Consider the following 18,352-nt stretch of genomic DNA (forward strand, 5'->3'; position numbering starts at 1 on the left):
ACTGGTATGTCCCAGGAAAAAGTCCTGCACCTAGTAAACCCTCTTATGTTTTATTGGTTATCTGTGTTCTGTAGGATGGATTTCTCTCACTGTCACACATACACCTACATTCCCCAAAATTCCCAAACAATACATCATGAAGCAGTACCTAAACACCTGCTGTTCAACGGCAGAACAGTAAATACTAATCTTGGATTACAGTATGCTATAAGCCTTCTTCATCGTGGGACGTTGTTAAGTCTCCATCTGTACCACAGGTTGGAAATGTGTTCTGGCAAGGTTCCTGGCTAAGGCTGTATTCAACATTTAGATAGTAAATAGTGCACAGAAATAGGAAGAAGAAAAATGAAAGAAAGAAGAAAAATGAAAATGCTCCTGTAATTTCTTTAAACGCAGAAGCATTTAAAGTAAATAACGGGTCCTTTTTCCATAAAGTAAAATCATGGCATCACATCCTCTCTAATTTTAAGTCATAATGATCTCGTTTGTGCACCTGCTGGAAAATATTGTATTTTCATATGCTCATGAATATGGAAAACAAGCATCTGGAAACTTCGATAATGTAAGATACCACCTCCATACATCTTTTTCTGTTTTGTAATGGACTAGTTCAATGCCCACTACAGTAAATGGAAATATTCCTTTTGGTTCTAGTGCTATTGGATTAATTCTTCTCACTCTGCTTCATCATCCATTTTTTTTACCCCTTTTTATGTGTAGACTAATGAGATTCCTAAAGGCAACGTTTCACTCTAGTTGGTGCTACTAGGTGATTCTCAATTTTGCCTTATCTTGTACTTGAAGCTAGCATTTAAACGTGGTGGTGAGCAAGAAGAAAGAGGTAAAAAATCCATTGATGTCTCACAATGACAGAGGGAGCTTGGGAGATAAAGAGTTTTTTGTTGTACACATGCAGTCAGCTTGTTTATTGTAAGCAGGGATGATTTTAGGATTGTTTTTTAAACACCTTCTCTCTGTTTAATTTGCTGTTGTAACCATTGTTCTCTTCATTAGCTTATTTTCATCTTGATAATTTGTTTTCTTTATTTTCTTGCTATTACATTCTTGGCCATTAGAAAATATTTTCTTTCCAAAAGTTCTTTGCTCAATTTGTTTCCCATAACAACAACAATAATAGGGAAAAAATACTCTTTTTTTTATAGGAATTCATGGGCCAAAATCCATCCTTTAATAATCAGCTTCACATGAATGAGGCTAAATAGCTGGCCTGTGTATCACAGCCCACCCCTCCAAATAACTACAAGAAGTAACTGTAACAAAACATAGCAAGACTTTGTTTATGCTTCAAATTTGAGGGAAAAATTGGATTCATCCTCTTCTAGTGTTGCATACCTATTCTTCTTTGCATCCACTTGTATTATGGCTGATTGATAGCTAATCTTTCATGGCATCATATGCTTGAGGGTTGGTCTGGTCTATATACAGTAAGTGTAAAAACCATGTCAATTGTGACTTCTCAGTCTTTTATTTTATTACAAATTTTGCTGGAGGAAAAAAAAATTCTTTAACCCTACTGTGCATTCATCCACCTCCTGTTTGAAGTGTCTTCGTGCACTCACCCATCCCTAGCACTGGCCACCTCAGACTTATTGCACTCTGAAGGTCAGCAGGGCGTTGCTGCCTCCCATAATGTGGAGAGCTGATGTGACCATTTGGACAGATAAGTTGTGTTGAGTGTGATTGACTGTAAGAGTGCTTTTTTTTTAATTCCTAGCCTCTTGGTCCAAGCAATATACATGCCCAAGAGTGCTGAGGGTATCCAGAGGGGAAGACAAGTTTTCATTAGCTGCCCATATTTATGTGATGTTCACGGTGAGCAAAAAGGTTCAATGGTAACTTGTGAGAATCACAAAGAAACCCTTCAGTCTGATTATCCTAGCTCTTATGGCATTGCTAAAAACTTGGAATCTGATCAAGAAAAAATAAATTATTTAAAGCTGGAGAGACCAAGGTCTCAAAGAAAGAGAGCCAAAAATATGTATTAGGTAACACAATAATAAAATTAGTTATGTCGCAAATTTTTTCATGTCACAAATTATTTCATACCTATGTATTTTTGTTGTACATTAAGAGTGTCCAGTCTAGATTCTGAGCTTAAATTGTCGAGGTGAAATCCCAGAAGACCTATTGGCTTTCAATGTCACTACCAACTTGAAAACCTAACAGCACATTCATTCATTTTTTGATTTATTAGAAAGCAGGCTTGAGTGAACTTACTGGCTGGAATCTAAATAAGTCTTGCTGGATTTCTACTTTACACCTGCAGAAGCAGTTCTAGAGACCTACTGCCCTCTGTAGATACTGTACCCTATTTAGTATAACCTTCTAAAGAAAAGAATTAAAGAAAAAAGTGTTGTTGATAAATGAATAAAATTATAGTAGCAGTGTACTTTGCTGTAAGCCTTCCCTCCTGAAATTAGAGACAATGGTTCTAGTGAGGGTCATGAGAATGCTCGAAAATAATTACTTTATGCAATATCTTTCCTGTTGTGCAGGTATGTATTCTTTTTTCCATTAAAAAAATATGAAATTTATTGCTTAGAAATTGTTATAACTTTCTATTGGTTTATTTATTACAGGAAAAAAAAAGACTGAACTGAGAAAGAGTGGAAAAATAATGACAATATTTCTTTCTTGTATGCAAAAAAGGTAAGATTTAGAAGACCGTAGTATTGCAAGTACTTGTTTATAGCATAATAATAACTACAATGTAGTTTGTTAAGTTCCCAAATACTGGCAGCTTTGTATTTAAACTTATCCAGATCTTCACAGACCTGACCACATGAAAGCCAGTGATTTAAAATTCACAATGCTTTCTGATTAACTGAAACAATGAGTCCACTGCCAGGCACTGTGTATGCCACTGTACTGACCTGTTCTGCATTAGAGAAGTGAGGGTTACATTTCATTTTGTAACAGCATATTAAGGATGTATATATTTCAGATTGTTTGATTTACACTGTCTTCATATGGGGTTTGTTGAATGAAGGATCCATTCTTTCTCTTTTTTTTAACTCCCAGCTCTATTCCCTGGAAGTTGTAAATGCCTCCGTTTTTTCTGGGATTTAATTTTTTTTGGTCCCAAGTACCCAGCTGTGCGTGAAATAATGCTCCCTATAAGTGTTCATTTTTCTTGTTACTGGTGTCTGTGCAAGTCACCAATTTTCCTAATAAGGTTTGGTCTCACTTTTCAGAAGTTCTCAGCTGAAGATTCCAACTGCATTCATTATCCTCAAAACAGACAGACTTCTTCGCCACTGCCCTCGTAAAACAGCTGTAAGAAACAGTAAAGCGTGCTAGTTCCAAACCCAAAGTCAAACCCCAGAGCTGTTTCAAGAGTGCGTAAGCATTAGGAAGCCAGAATTTGACAGGCCCTTCCCAGAAGGGTGGTGCACCAGATGGAGAGAGATCCCAAAGAAGGGGGGCAGACAGATTGACAGAGAAAGAGACTTCACAACAGTGAAAACTAAAGCCTAGAGAGAGTCCTTTTTGACTGATGGTCTGGCATTGGCAGGAATACCCTGTTCATTATTTTTAGTGTCCTCACCCCCAAGGTGAGGAATTCATGATGTGCATGCTGACTGCTGGGGTGGTGGCTCGCAGTTCTGCTCCTTTCCTGTGACAGCACTGGCAGAGTGTGACAACATGGGGAGCCAGATCATAGAGCCGACCCATCTGAAAACTAACCTGTTTGCTGGTATGTTTTTGCCTGGCAGGATTAATATTTGGTCTGATAAGTCCCTTCACCTGTCTTCCCTCAGCCCCAGGAGCGTGCATGCTGGACATGCCTGAGGGACATACTGCCAAGATGGGAGGGGAAGGTGGTGTCTCTTCGAAAGAAGTTTGTGACTAGTTGAGGCTAAAAGAATGTGAAACTACAGCTTGTGCCAACAAAATATTTCCTGTGTTCGTGAAAATAAATGAAACAGACCTCTTGTTTTGACCATGAAACCTTCTCCTGACTGGAGTCACATATGAGCTCAGAAGAGGAGAAAGTAGATATGAACTGATTGGTTCTTGTCAAAGGAAGAAGATGAGTGAGGAATTTAGATTAACATAGTAGATACTGGTACTTACACTTCAGACGCCTAAAGACAAAATGGAAAATTTTTGTGCTAATTTAATTATTTTATTATTACTTCAGTTTAGAAAAGAGTAAATAAGTTAATGAACAACTATGAAAGCCAAAACAAGTATCCGCAAAACTGAAAATTCTATTAAAATATTACAAATATTCTCAGAAAATGTCCTGACAAGTTATGGAACTTAGTGATGGCCATATAGGTGTTTAAGTCATCCATTAGAATCTGAGGCTGGAGAGGTAAAACTTTTGTTAGCCACACAATAAGACCAAGCGTAACATGAAGATATAAAATTCTGTTAGATTTGATAGAGCTTTCCCACAGGGAATACAAACGGAAAAGACTTTTATTTGGTTTTGACAGATAAATAAAATATAGCTTATAATTTCTGTAGAGCTATTATACAGTAGTTGAGATGATGAAATTATTAAATTATTCTCAGGTTTTTTTACCTCATGTTCATCTGTCGTAAGTTTTCTTGGCTGTATTAGGACACTGAAAAAGCAGGTACACATCGAGAGGTACTTTAATAATGAACAGAACACAATGAAGTTGGGATCTTTAAAAATTAATGCATGCTTTCTGTTTCAATTATTTTAAGTATGGCAGCTTGCTGACTTGTAAGCAAGGTAATTAGACATGGATAAACTTGGTTCTCCAGGGTAATTCAGCAAAGTAAATAGGAACTAATAAGTTTAATTTTGCAAACAAATTCTAATCTAGTGTGAACAGAGTTTGTGTTACAACTAAATTGTGTGATTCCTAGCAGCTATAAGAATTAATGTGTTTTTCCCTTTTTTGCAGGTTTTGTCTATAATAAGTTCACAGAGCAGGATATACAGACTTCTGTTTAATGCTATGAAAATTAACCAAGGCCCAGGAAAATCTTCAAAGGTAAAAACCCAAAATGCTTATTCAGTAATTAATTAAACCAAATAAGCCATCAGCATGTGCTAAATAGCCTAGGTATTATGTTAGGTCAATAATTAAGCTGTAGTAAATCTTCTAGAGGTTCTGTCCTGCCAAACTTTAAAGGCTCAAGACTAACCCAAGGACCCTTAACATTTTAGTGAGCCAGTAAATGATTACACAGATAGTTTCTCAATCCAAAGTTTGCTACTATTAACTTTATATTTGTCAAGACATCCAGAAATCAAATGGTTTGTGGTTGTTGAATAATACCCTGTGAACAAAATATATGCCTTTCCTGAGCCTATTAAAATAATATTTTATAGGTTTGTGTTATGTCAAGATAAAAGTGCACTTTTCCTGCAGGGAAAGATATACATTAAGCAAAAAGTAATGGTTTGGAATTTTCCCTTGTTTATGTGAACATTACGATTATGAAAACTTGAGGCTAATTTCACTGTATGCGGCTGATCATGGTAAAGAAAAGCAGTATGCAAGCTGTCTTATGAGACTTTGTCAAAGCAATTCTGAAAGATCTGCACTAGTTGTATGCTTTCAAGCCCTGGCTGACTTTCAGGTGGAATTATGAGGTCACAGCAAGTTGTGTGGTGACCTTGTGATGTGGGAATTACAGCACTGAGCTGAGTATCAAAACATACATTTCAACTTAACAAATAAAAAATACAAAGCCACATGACAGAGCACAGAGCAGGAAGCTTGAAACGTTTTGAGATTCTTTTTTTTCCCTCATCTGTATTATTTTCTGTCACCTCATTTACATAAAATATTTCTGGTTAAATTATTTACAACTGCATGTGATTTCACAGCAGATATATATGTGGTAGATGTAAATTTGGGTTTAAAATTAAGACATTAGTAGAAATGAAAGACAGCTGGTATACATCAAGTTTATTTCACGTGCGAGTCATGTTACCTTATAGTTTATTTTAATTACAGAATATTTAAATTTCCAGATCTTCAGTTAAAGTTCCATAAGAATTAGAATGAATATAAGATTATTCAACATGTTTTATTTTCCCTCCAGATGTGTGGCTATATATTGGGCCCATATAAAGCATAAATAGTTTGCTTCCATACAGCATATAAGGATATGCAGGCTGTCCTATACCATTGACCTAGTCATTGTCTCCAGCTCTAGCTTAATGTTCTCTCCCAGTTTTATCTAATTTTTCCTAGGTTTACCTATAGTTTTACCTATGTTTTTCCTAGGTTGTTCATTAAGAGGTTAACTAGAGTAGGGCCAAGAAAATGCATGCCTTGGATTTCCACGGAAGTGGAAGTTATGAAATAGCATGATTCAGATGAGTGATCTTGCTTTCGTTGAAGAGAATGAATTAGGTTTTTATTTACAGCGTCTTCCAATTCTGTTCAATGAAATGACAAGTGATCATTTTGGTGATGTTCCCAACCTACCAAAGGCAGGAAGGACAAATGGTTATATGAAGGACTTTGTATTGGAAGATTTCCAAGCAATTTTGCAGGTCCAAAGTTTATTTTTTAAAAAAACCAAACAAACAACAAATCAAAGCTTGGACATTGTTTATCTAACCTGAAAATTTAGAGGTTCACTCTTCATTGACTACATCAAGTGCTGTTATAGAAAAATTTCTCAAGAATAATTTGTAAACATACTTTTTGTCTACAGATTTAGGGTCATGTATCTCATACAATGTAATTGTGAAGTATGCATAAATGTAATTCGTATTTGTCAGTATTAGGAATGCTTTCAGAATATTTATTATGAAATAAAGTGTTATCACTAGCACCACGGATAAAACAGTTGGAAAGTTCCAAGAAAAATGAAAAGGTGGCTTTTTGACCTGAAGCTTAAAAATCATGTCTGTTATGTATATAATCTATTAATGACACTCTCACTGCTAAGACTTTCCTGGCACATTATCCGCTGACATTCCAAAAGCCAACTTCAGTTAATTAAGTCAAATACAACTTAACCCTCAGGGTCAGGTTTTTCAGAGATACAGTTTCCTTACTGTACACACACATATCCCCGTCCAAGTTCCAAACGGGCTTTTGGACTCAGATTATTTTGAGGAAGTCTAAGAGCTTGAAAAACACATTTAATTACATTTGAAATGAGCATGATCTTGAAACAAGATCCAGAGAGGCTTGCATTTCAAACCAGGTTACAGGGTTTAGGAAGAGTGCATCTGCCTGAGGGATCCACAAGTCGAGGCTACCAGGCTGACCAGTGGTGTCTCCAAGCAAGAAACCTGGATGGATGTTCAGATGGGTGTCAGAATAACTCCGAAAAATCCTAACAGGCAGTAGATTGTTAGGAGAGGCTGGGAAGCTGAGGAACAGACATACAGCAAGGGCAAGTGACTTTTTTTTTTTTACTTTAACACCCTTATTTTTACTGTATGCACGCTGAAAGCGCAGTCACTGGTCTGTTAGCAGAAGATGTGCATCCTGCTAGAAGATGTGCAGCAGAGCTGTGATCCTTTTGTAGTGTTCCTGTTTCTGTTCTGTGGTATTTCATTGTTATTAGCTGTCTACACAGAACGCAACAAAATTATTCTGAATCTGTAATCAGACAGCCTTTCTTTAGCCAGGATCGTGTCGAGCATTTTCATCTCCTTGTATAGATGATTTTTCTTTCTCTCTGGCTAAAAGGTCACAAGGAATTACCTACCAAAAATAAGCAAGTCCCATGGGAAAAGTGCTCTTAACACTGAGGTTCATCTCTGTGATGCATACACATACACGTTCTGACACACGCACCTACACAAAGATTATCTGCTAAGTATGTGCTGAACTATTTGCTTCTGCATCCCACCCAAGTGATCTCTGCCATCAGTGACCTTATTTCTATCTTATTAGTATATTACACTTTTGGAAACAAAACTGATCGATTCTCAGCACTTTTTTTCCTGTCATGTTGTGAAGTTTCTCAGTTTGGAAAAGAGGATTACGTAGGAGAGGATTATTAGCTGAAAGATAAAGGAATTTACCCCTAAATGCATTAGGTATGGCCTTTAACTGCAATAGATATAGCTGCTAAAATGAGATAAACCAAGGAGACATAACTTTGCCCCTTCATTTCTTATTTATTTTGTGACTTTCTTGCCCACAGCACATTTCTGATCTGACCAGGTAAACAAGTGCCCTTTCCATTTGCTTTTCTTTTCCATCACCCTCTCACACATAAACCCTTTCTATGTTTTTCTATATACACCACTGATTAAGATCCAGAGGGAGTTTTTTACAGCTTGTCGATACAGTAGAAAGTCTGTGAACTTGGAGTTTCCCCTTTAGAAGCTGTGAAAGTGAAAATTCTGGGATTCAATTTTAGTATATCCATAACCTACCACATGTCACTTTTATGAAGAAACAGGCACTTGTTTGCCTTTGTGTCTGTTCATCCCTATTAAATTAGTTCACACCAGTAGAGCTCCAAAGAGGAAGCATGAGACTTTTCTCCTTCGTTTCCTCCTGATACTTAGTTGAAGGTGTTCACAGCTGCTGATTAGGTTGCTTCACTGGTTTTCTTGCAAGCATGTTTCTCCGCATTGCGTGCCTTAATGAGAAACTCATTAACAGTATACTTTTAAGATTTCAAGATCAACCTTTCGAAATGCCTGTCTCTGGAAGTATTTATGAACCTTTTTTCCCATATTCAGTTTGTTTGTTGTTTTTTTTCTCCTGTAAGAGCCAAGTCACTTCCTTCCTATCCAGTATCAGTTGTATTACTGTGCCTAAGTGGAGAACTGGTGCTGTGCAAGGGCATCAAAATAAGACACGCATAGTCTGATAAAAATGCTTCTAATGTTTCATATAGGGAATTTTTTTAATGTGGATTTTTAAAAATAATTATATTTGTCATTATTTCCTCTACCTCTTCCTTTGGACCTTCTCCCAATCTGAAATCAGATGGATGTTTAGGAAGAATGGAGATCTTTTTTGACTACACCCTTCCACCACCAGTAACTTGATACAGAAGTATCTCACTGTTTTTCTTGAACAAATGAAAAATGTCTTTGTTAAGAAGTAGACCTATAGCATCATTAAGATTGTAATGATATAGTCAGGGAATAGAACAAAAAGAATACTAGAGCGAAAACTTTTCTGGCTTTATGTATTAAGGCTAGAATTACAAGAGCAAATAGCCAAAGCAAAATCATACAAATAAACAGAACTGCCTAGTGTGAAATCAGTGGTGATATATAGTAATAATAAAACTGTAAATACTTTTTGAGTGAGGTAAGTATATGGATAAGATTAACATTTCTTCACAGAGGAATTTTTTTGGTCATCTAGAAAAAAAATTACATATCTTCAACCGCTTAAATCTACTTGCAGTGAGAAAAACACTTGGACATGTGCTTATATATGTATATGTGCTATTGACATGGCAGTGAAACAGCATGCTGACTTGTGGCCAAGAAACACTAATGGGAAAACTTTCCAGCTTTTGTTGTTGGCTTGCAGATTTTCAGATGTAAGACAACATTTCTTTGCACATTGTTGCCTCAAGTTGCAATCATTCTCTGTTTTGCCTCCTCAACCAGTTCCCAGAAGGAAGAAGAAAATTTTCTGTGTCATGTGAATGCATAGTAGGTTTTGGTCTTGACAAGCAACCAGATTATGTACTACTGAAATGCAAGTTCTCACCCAAAGAAATGCTGAGAGTGAGGGAATTACTTCTGGGGAAGAATTCAACCATGTTTTACAGTATATTCCTTATGTGGAAGAAAAGTGTGTGAGTTTCCAGCCAGTCTTGCAGTTCTTAACAGATAGGAGCGTGTACAGATGAGAGATGATGAGTATGTGTGAGATTGTTTAAGTTTTCACACCCATCAGCTCCCTTGGTGCTACATTGCAGTGAGAAAGCTGGTGCAGTAGTTAGTTGGTTAACTAACTTAGAGGAATTTAGTCTCACCTCTTTGCTCCAGTCAAGACTTCTTGTACAGTTACGCTACAGTCAGTGCCACAGGGAAAACATTGCTTCACAGTCTCCCAAGAGAGCTGCAGAAATAGATACATTTAAGATTACAGAGTGCTTGGATAATGCGGTACCAGGACGCTCATAAATGCCATAGAGAAATTCCAGGCTTCACAGCTCAGCAGCTGTGTGTCACACAGTGGGCATGTTTATCTCTAGGAACTGATCCTGGAAGCTGCAGGCCACACCGGTTCCCACTGAAGGCATTCTCAGACCCTTCGTTAATCAGATCCAGAGCTTCTATGGGATTTTTCAATCCTGTGAGAGGTAAATTAAGATGACTTAAGACAATAAAATATGACCACTGATTAACAAGGAGGTCTTTATAGCCATTAATTCTATTTTTACAGAGACATGACTGAGTGACGATGCTCAACCATGCAACTAATTGAAAGCAAATAAATATATGATGACACAGTAATTGTAACTGAAATAAAAACATTGTTCACCAGCATTTTTAGATTCTGATATACACATTAACTTTTAAATTTAGACAGAAGGCCTTGCCCACAACTTCTTATAGTTTAGATAGTACCAAAGTAAACCATCATGCACACTGTGTGTTGCTGAATATTAAACTACACATAACTATTGGAATCACCCAGAATACCATGAGACAACAAAAGAATACACCTTTTCTATGGAAACTTGGACTTTGAATTTAGGTTGTGATTTAGATGAATATGTAAATACCCCATGTAATGATGATGCCATTGAAGTGGTAAACTGTGTTTGCAGGGCCTCATGCTTAGGTTACACTTAGTATTCTGAAAGGATTATATTCTGTGATGCTCAGAACAAACACAACAGATGGCTTTCACACCTTGAGATACTCAGCTGGATCATGATAAAATATTAACCTTATAAAAGAAGTATTTTGAGAATATTTTGAGGTGGTGATTTTTTTTTTTTTGCATTATTTCCCTTCTAGTTGCTACCAAGTCCTGTTGTACCAGTTTCTGTATGCATGGTCTGATTATTGGGTGCACTGAAAATTTTCTGCTCGGTCTTTGCTGAGAGACTTTTTCTCCCAGTTTGAATCTCGAATTGCACACACAGCATGGGCTGCAGTAAAAATAAAGGGAGGTGATACAGAGGTGAAGGTGAAGTGTGCTGCTGAAATACAACAGCAACAATGATCTAAATATTAACTCAAAGGATATTAACTGGAATAGATGGCACAGGGATGCTTATAGGTGTTTGCTGAAAAAAAAATGTGATGAGAGAGCTGAGTAGATCTGTCTCGTTCCAGGCAGAGTTGGTTTTTTCAAGCTTTCAGGCTTCTGAAACTTCGTGGTGATTTTTATTAATCTGCAGCTCTGTCATAAGACCAGTATCATGAGGTTTCCATACCTTCAGTGATTTGTGATGGTTACAGTGAATGTATTAAAGTTATGCAGTTTCTACTGTCCAGCAAACAACTTCTATCTGGTACTAATGGTCTATAGGCTGCATTAGACATGTTCCTTTAGCAAAGATTTGCTGTCTACAAACTTTGAATGTCCTATATAGAGTTATTATCATTAAATTATCACCATTATAACATCTGAACAAGCCATTTTTCTCCGGAGGACTTACCCCACTGTATCTGACAGGAATGTAATTAACTACTGAGTTAAAACACAAGGTGACATAAAAGCCTGTTTACATTTTTAAGATTATTGCCCAAAAAGAAATAAAAGGGAAAAAAAGACTAAACATTTCTTCTTTCTTTTATCAATGGATTAGTTCTGAAGTTTTTTATTCACTAAGCAAATACTGCTCAATAAGGTGTCACTTCGCAAGCTGGATTTTCAGTGCAGAACAACAATTTATGTAAGTTATTGATCAGTACATTGAATAGCAACAAAATGCTTCCATAGATCAGAGTTTTAAAATACAAATTTGAAATATTTGGCCTTGATGATCTTAAAGGTCTTTTCCAACCTAAATGATTCTATGATTGTATGATTTCTGTGTTTCTATGAAATATGTGCACCTTCTGGCTCTTATGTTTCACTGTCTTCTTTTTCAATTTGCAGACTTATGTGTTTTCTATCAGTATAAATAAGGAAATAAATTTTCAACTGGCACTGTTTCTTCACTATATGAAGAAAATAAGAGGGATCATTTCATCCATCATTGAAGTGCAGCCATTTCAGGGACCTGGGAAGTTGATTGGTGCTACCAAACTAAACAAGAGTTTACTGAGGAGTAGAATAATATATATTGTTAAAACTGCAGAGAAAAAGCAAGGAAGCTGCTACTTAATTGAAATATTTTGTGTATGTCCTAGAGAAGTTTATTTTAAATAATGGGTATTTTCTTCAGCTGTGTGAACTCAATTGCTGTTTTTATAAAGGGAGATGTTTGACCTGCTTCAAGCTGTAAAAGAAGATTTGTGAGTCTCCTAAGTCCGCATGACCTAGATTAATGTTAGTGTCAAAATGATTCTGTGTTAAGCTCATTTAATGTACCTCTTGGCTATAAGATGTTACTTTGCCGGCAGCAAAGGTCACATGTTTTCAGGTATTGACAGTGCAAGTAATGACAAGTTGTTTCTGTGTTTGAGTGGATCAGGGTCTTTTTAACATTCGTGCAATGAATCTGGCAAACTAGCCTCTGCCTAAGAGGGCTCTGTGCCTTTGGGCAGCTCTGAAATCTATAGCTTCATTTTGTTCAGATCTCCTGAAGGAATTTTTATGCCTTTAGCTAAACAGCAAACAATTTTAAAGCTGACTTCACCTAGGTAACAAATTTCTTCTTGATCACCAAAAGAAATGGAAAGAATCATTTATATTTTTATTATTTTTTAAGATACAGTAGGTCAAACTAGCCTTACAACTGCAGTTACAAAAAACAACTTCTGTGAAACTTTGCAAGCATTAATCCTAAGGGAGGAAGCCTGAAGCTGAAACTCAGGAGCAGAGCTAAAGTGCTGCTTTCGTGGCTCTTTTCCAGGTTGTTGAGTGACAAAGCAAATCACATAACAATACCAAGATTTACACAATGTTGTGAGTCATCTTTTACAGGCAATCAGAAAACGCATTAAGCGGCTCAGATGGGAGCCTGGCATTTCCCAAACAGTCACAGACTACACATGGCTTCTCCAGTACATTTTAGTGGTGAAGAATGCTGGGAGAGAAGTTTTATTCTTTAAGACAAAAGGCAACAAAGGGAGTTTATGATGCTTTGGGAATAGAAAATTTGCTAAGTATTTTCAGACACCTACTATCTGTGTTCTAGTTTTTTTTCTCCTGGACTGGTATCTGAACAAGGGGAAATGGACACAGCTTATAGGGACTGCCCTTCATATCTGTCTCTTGCACAAATGCAAGAGGTCAGGGCTACATTCAGGCTCCTCTGGGAAGCAGATGCTTGGAGCCTGAAGTCATGCCTCAGCTTCAGTGCTTGATCCTAGACTGTTTATATGTTATCCCAAAATTGTCATTTGAGAAAGAGCAGAAAGATCTCAAGAACGTCAACACTCTGTCCCCACATCAAGTGATCTAACCTGCAGAACTAGGCCCCCCTTCTCCTCTCCAGTATATGGATCTTGCCTGGAGCAGCTTTCCCAGGAGAGGCAGGCTGAATCTTTTGCCACCATTGCCTGGTGACTGAAGAAATCTCCTGGGACTGGAGCTGGAGCACCAGCTGTCATCAGGAGGAAGAGGTCTTGAATGTCAGGCTTCAGTTTCCTGGAGGTGTCCCAGTATCCCATGAATTTTCCATGGCCAATGTGTGCCTCACAAATTGGGCTTCTCTGGAGTCTTATGACTGTTTTGCATCTCCCAAAGAGCTTTACCTAAAAGGCAGCATCGTAGGCAATTGGTGCAACAAAGACAGGGTGACAACTGAGCAAATCCAGAAGCCTAGCTACCATTACATCTTCGAGGAACATTAGGTGTCTTAAACTGTGTAGCGCTATTGGTATGGATTATTTTAATTGTTTTTCTGAAGTTAAGCTCCTAGATTTCTATGAAAGGATACTGGTGTGTGTTGTTACATGCTTGCTGAAAAGCACATTTGTTTTGCTATAGTGACCCAAGTACTGTTGGATTGTTCATTTGTTCACATATGTGTCACAGTTCTTAGTGGTGTCCATGCAGGGGGTTTAACTGAACCTGATTAGCTTAATCAGCACAGATTTGTGCATCGATATGCCTTTGTCACATCTGTGCTATTCGTTTCACTGCCTCCTTTCTCCCTTTACTTTCATCACATATTTCGTTATCAAACTTTCCCTATCTTTAAATACTTCCTCAAAACTTTTGCATTTTATTATCTTCCTATTTGCCTTTTTAACTTTGCAGAAAGATGTGGAAGATGTAAAAAAAAAAAGCAAAGTATGATCCGAAAATGCAATAAAGTTCACCCCCAAACTCTTCACAGCAAAATTTGGGATCTTCTTTAGGTTTCTTAGCACAGTTGCGTTGCTCTATTAGGCTTTGGGAGAAAGTAAGAAAGCATTAGAGGGCAAAATGGTGCCAGGCTTTCCTTCACAGTAGCGCTGGGTCCTCAGGCACAAAGCATAAAAAAAAGCAGTAAGCGAATATTTTAGTGTTGTAAGTGAAGTCTTATGTCAGTGTCACTCTTCCAAAGGCAATGGTATCATACTGGCTTATGTTGTTAAAATTCAGGATTACAATTGATGCTTTTGAATACAAGTCTTTCTTTATTCCTCCCAGCTGCATATTATAGGACAGTAATATGCTTTCCTCTACCATTATGAAGAAATAAGTGTATTGAGTTTTAAAATGTGTATATAAGAAAGGAAAATAATGCATGTATATGCATGTGTGCGCCTGTAGATAGATACAGGTAAAGGCATAGATATAATCTCTAGTTCTGTTTTGTTGTGATGATCATTAGTTTCCCAGACACAAGCTGGAAATCATGAAAATTTAAGTAAGCCTCCACACTGTGAATGTTTTATCATCTTCCTCTTTCTCTGTACCTTTTGTAGCAGGACAATAGTTGCACCTTTAATTGAAACTCAAAGGAGCATCTCCAGGGACGTTAAATTGCCTGATTTACTGGGTGGGATTCAGAGGCCTAGATGCAGATTTTAGTGTGTAAATATATGGTCTCCCATTGTAGTCAAGTAGCATTTATGTCGATACAGCCCACAGGGCTTGGAGAGCTGCGCCTGGACCGCCAAATAGTTTGCAGGTTCCCCTAACTATACAGACTCCTCTGTCATGAGAGTTTACACATCTACCTCATGTAGTGACACCAGCATTTTGAGAATTAAATCTAGATATCTGTAATGTGGAGATGAATCCCATCTAGTGTAATTATTTAAGTGTATGCAGATATATGTATGAAGTAAAGATGATGATTGGATTAAAATGGCTGTGATTTTAACGTCAAAAATTTCCACCTTATTCTGTTATGTGGCCCTCAGGCATAATTAAAATCTAGCGTATGCCTAACTTATTTTTACCTGCATTTTCCTATTACAAAAGGGATAGATATGTCTGTATTCATGAGGCAAATAATTTTTAAGTATCTTTCTCATGATTAAGATATACAGGGTGTTCAGTAAGCATTTAGTAATACTAACTCTCATCAAGCATTGCATAAGTCAATTACATTAATTCATTTCCAATGAAAATATTAAAACCAGAAGTTAGAGAGCTAGTCCTGCAGTGGCTGAACAATTCCAAACGATGATAAGTACCATAATATAAAGACACTTATCACCTTCAGAAGTTGTTTAGCACTAAGCAAGCTGTAGTCTTTAGGGGCAAATTTGTACCTTTGAGAGAGGCTTAGCCTAAGACCTAGGAAACACTGACAAGCTGCAAAACAGAGCTGAAGTTATTTGTAGATTTTTGTGCTTGATCCTGCTCATGAAGGTGAGTCTGAGTATAAGTAATAAAATTCCTTCCTTTAAATAATAAAATTCAGTCTTGTTTTTCTGTGCAAAACAAGTTGCTGACAGCCTGGACATAAAGAAGGTTTTGAGTTTCTTTTAGGCTCAGAGCTCTTGAATTCTTCTGTCTCAGCATTGCCTCACTGGGTATGTTGGTTGTGCATCCATTCAGAAGCAGGATACTCTCAGTACTTGGTTTTCCGTGTGTTGCAGATTATTCATACCACAGATATTTAGCTGAAGTTCAGAGCCACATGAATGCACCTACACTGCTTCCAGGAGCATCTCAACTCCATAATCAGTACAGCTGCTTTTGCATTACACAGAGCTGGAGTTAATAAGCCCATATGAATCTTATCTGGCTTCACGGTAAGCTGGTTCCCTGGGAAACACAAAGGCTCTTGATGGTGTCGACCTGCATCCAGCTGGGCCTTATTAATTTGGGCTCAATGCTGCTCTGCCAAGCCCATAGTGAAGCTGGCATTGCTGTCAGCCCTGAGGCTGGCAGGTTACAAGGTGAGGGGGAAGTGAAGAATTTGCTTCTGTGCCATGGTCCATTTTCCTAGAAGAGGAGCTTGCAGCTTATTAGCGGAGGCACAGTGCTGCAAGATTGCAGTCCGTTTGTATGGTTTGGGTTTGGTTTGTTTGTTGTTTTTGTTGGGTTTTTTTGAATTGTAACTAATGTCTTTCTGAAGTCAGGAGGAGTTATATGGTTCTGGGTTCAGTTAGAGAGGTCCATGCATTCTATAATCCACTCTGGGTATCTATAGATTGAAGGGGTTTTAGTGCTTACTTAAATATAGTAGGATAGATGTTTTTAAGTTGTCAATAAGAGATTGATTTTAAAGATGTGTATTCATCTCTAAACTGTACTTCACAGCAGGAGACTTTAATGCATCAATCAAAGACTAACACTTGCACTATGACCTGGGCATCTCTTGAAAACCTATGGCACGAAATAGTGCTCCAGCACTGATTGCTTCGGTTTACCCAAAATTTTAACATACATGTATGTTCTTCATATGACAGTGAGACACATAAGTCCTAGAGTAGTCTTGAAAGCCTAGCCTCAGATTTATTGAAATCTTAGTGGTTTACAATGGCTGTGAAAGTTACTGCAGTTGAAGCATGCTGTTTCCATAGATGGCAGAGGCACTTCCAAATTAAGTTGCTCTTAGCTGCCCTTGATTTTGCCTGGCTGAAAGCAGAGAATTCCAGACAATAAACTTCTGTGATATTCCCCAGCCTCTTTATGGTTGTATATTCATGTCCTTATTTCTACTTTTCTTTTCAAAAGTCCTGTTTTAAGTAGTGGAGATTCCAAAATGATAATGTTAGCCTGTGTATAGATGAAATCCAGAAACCTCAAATGTGCTGTTAGACAATGGAAAACTAAGATCCGTGGACAGGACTGAAGCATAATTAGAGAAAACGTAACAAGAAAAATATCTTAAATGTTCTGAGACAGAGGTTTCTATAGGCTGCAAATATTTTTAATTTCTGTAGCAACTTATCATCAAGAACTTCCTAAAAATATGATTTAATTGAGCCTCACAATTTGAAAGGTGAATAAGAGTTATATTGAGATGGTCCTATTTGTCACTGGAGTACATTCTGATCCATTTCTGACTGATATTTGACAGTATGTAGCCCTGTCGACCCAGATGGTAACAATCACATACAGCAAGTATTTTTAGATTATGACTGCAGACAATATTCTGACCCAAACTTCCCAGGCATTTAACATAAATAGTGGCAAAATTAAGACACTGCCTGAATTGAGAAGGAAACTACTGTTGGTATTGTCTGTTAAATGCATTGGGAATTCCCATAAATACACGTAGTTCCAACCATGTCTTGCTATTTGCCTGGACAAGTCCCTTAATCTTTTCTTATCAAAACAAGGACCAAAGACATACCATGTGGAACAGATTCTGAAAGTTCTGTAGAGCCAGAAAAATCTATTGCCTGTGACCCTAGAGAAAACTTCATTAAGGGCATTTGGTATGACTTTAATTTGCTTGTATTTCTTTGAGACTTTCTGATAGAGGTGTTTAATTATTCAAACTATGTCAATAATTGCCCAAGTTTGTCTACATGAGCTAAGTCATTTTAGAAATAACTTATGCAAGTAGTGAATTTGATGAGACTATAAATTAAGCTAATTAATCATCAGTTAGTCGTGGTCACACAATATGCAGTGCCTCGGGGCAATAAGTAAGATTACTGTTTCTCATGTGATGCTTTGGGGGCATTTCTTTTTTATTTCACTATGATTGCGCTAGTGTTAAAAAAAACCACTAAACCAAATGTATTTTGTACAACCTCTGCCCTTCCAGTGGTGTAATCCAGATACTGTATTCTTCGACTGTGTTTCCTTAGCCTGTAAAAAGAAGGCCCAGACTGCAAAAGTCCCTGTGCCACAAGCACACTGCTTGTTCTCTATTTAATGAACTTTCATGTTTCCCTAAAGCTTCAGAAGCTAATTTATCTTCAAGG

At 37.3% G+C, this 18,352-nt stretch overlaps 1 protein-coding gene across 2 annotated transcripts in view; it reads left to right on the forward strand.

Annotated features, from left to right (window-relative positions):
- SULF1 (sulfatase 1) overlaps positions 1–18,352 on the forward strand; it is a 124,478-nt gene that overhangs the window by 17,213 nt on the left and 88,913 nt on the right. For both annotated transcript variants that reach the window (XM_069854226.1, XM_069854229.1), the window contains exons 2-3: positions 2,601–2,670; positions 4,908–4,997. The gene's annotated coding sequence lies outside the window, so the exon portion shown is untranslated. The remainder of the gene's footprint in view (positions 1–2,600; positions 2,671–4,907; positions 4,998–18,352) is intronic.

This window comes from Phaenicophaeus curvirostris, chromosome 3, assembly GCF_032191515.1.
Source record: "Phaenicophaeus curvirostris isolate KB17595 chromosome 3, BPBGC_Pcur_1.0, whole genome shotgun sequence".
In the NCBI taxonomy this organism is placed as follows: domain Eukaryota; kingdom Metazoa; phylum Chordata; class Aves; order Cuculiformes; family Cuculidae; genus Phaenicophaeus; species Phaenicophaeus curvirostris.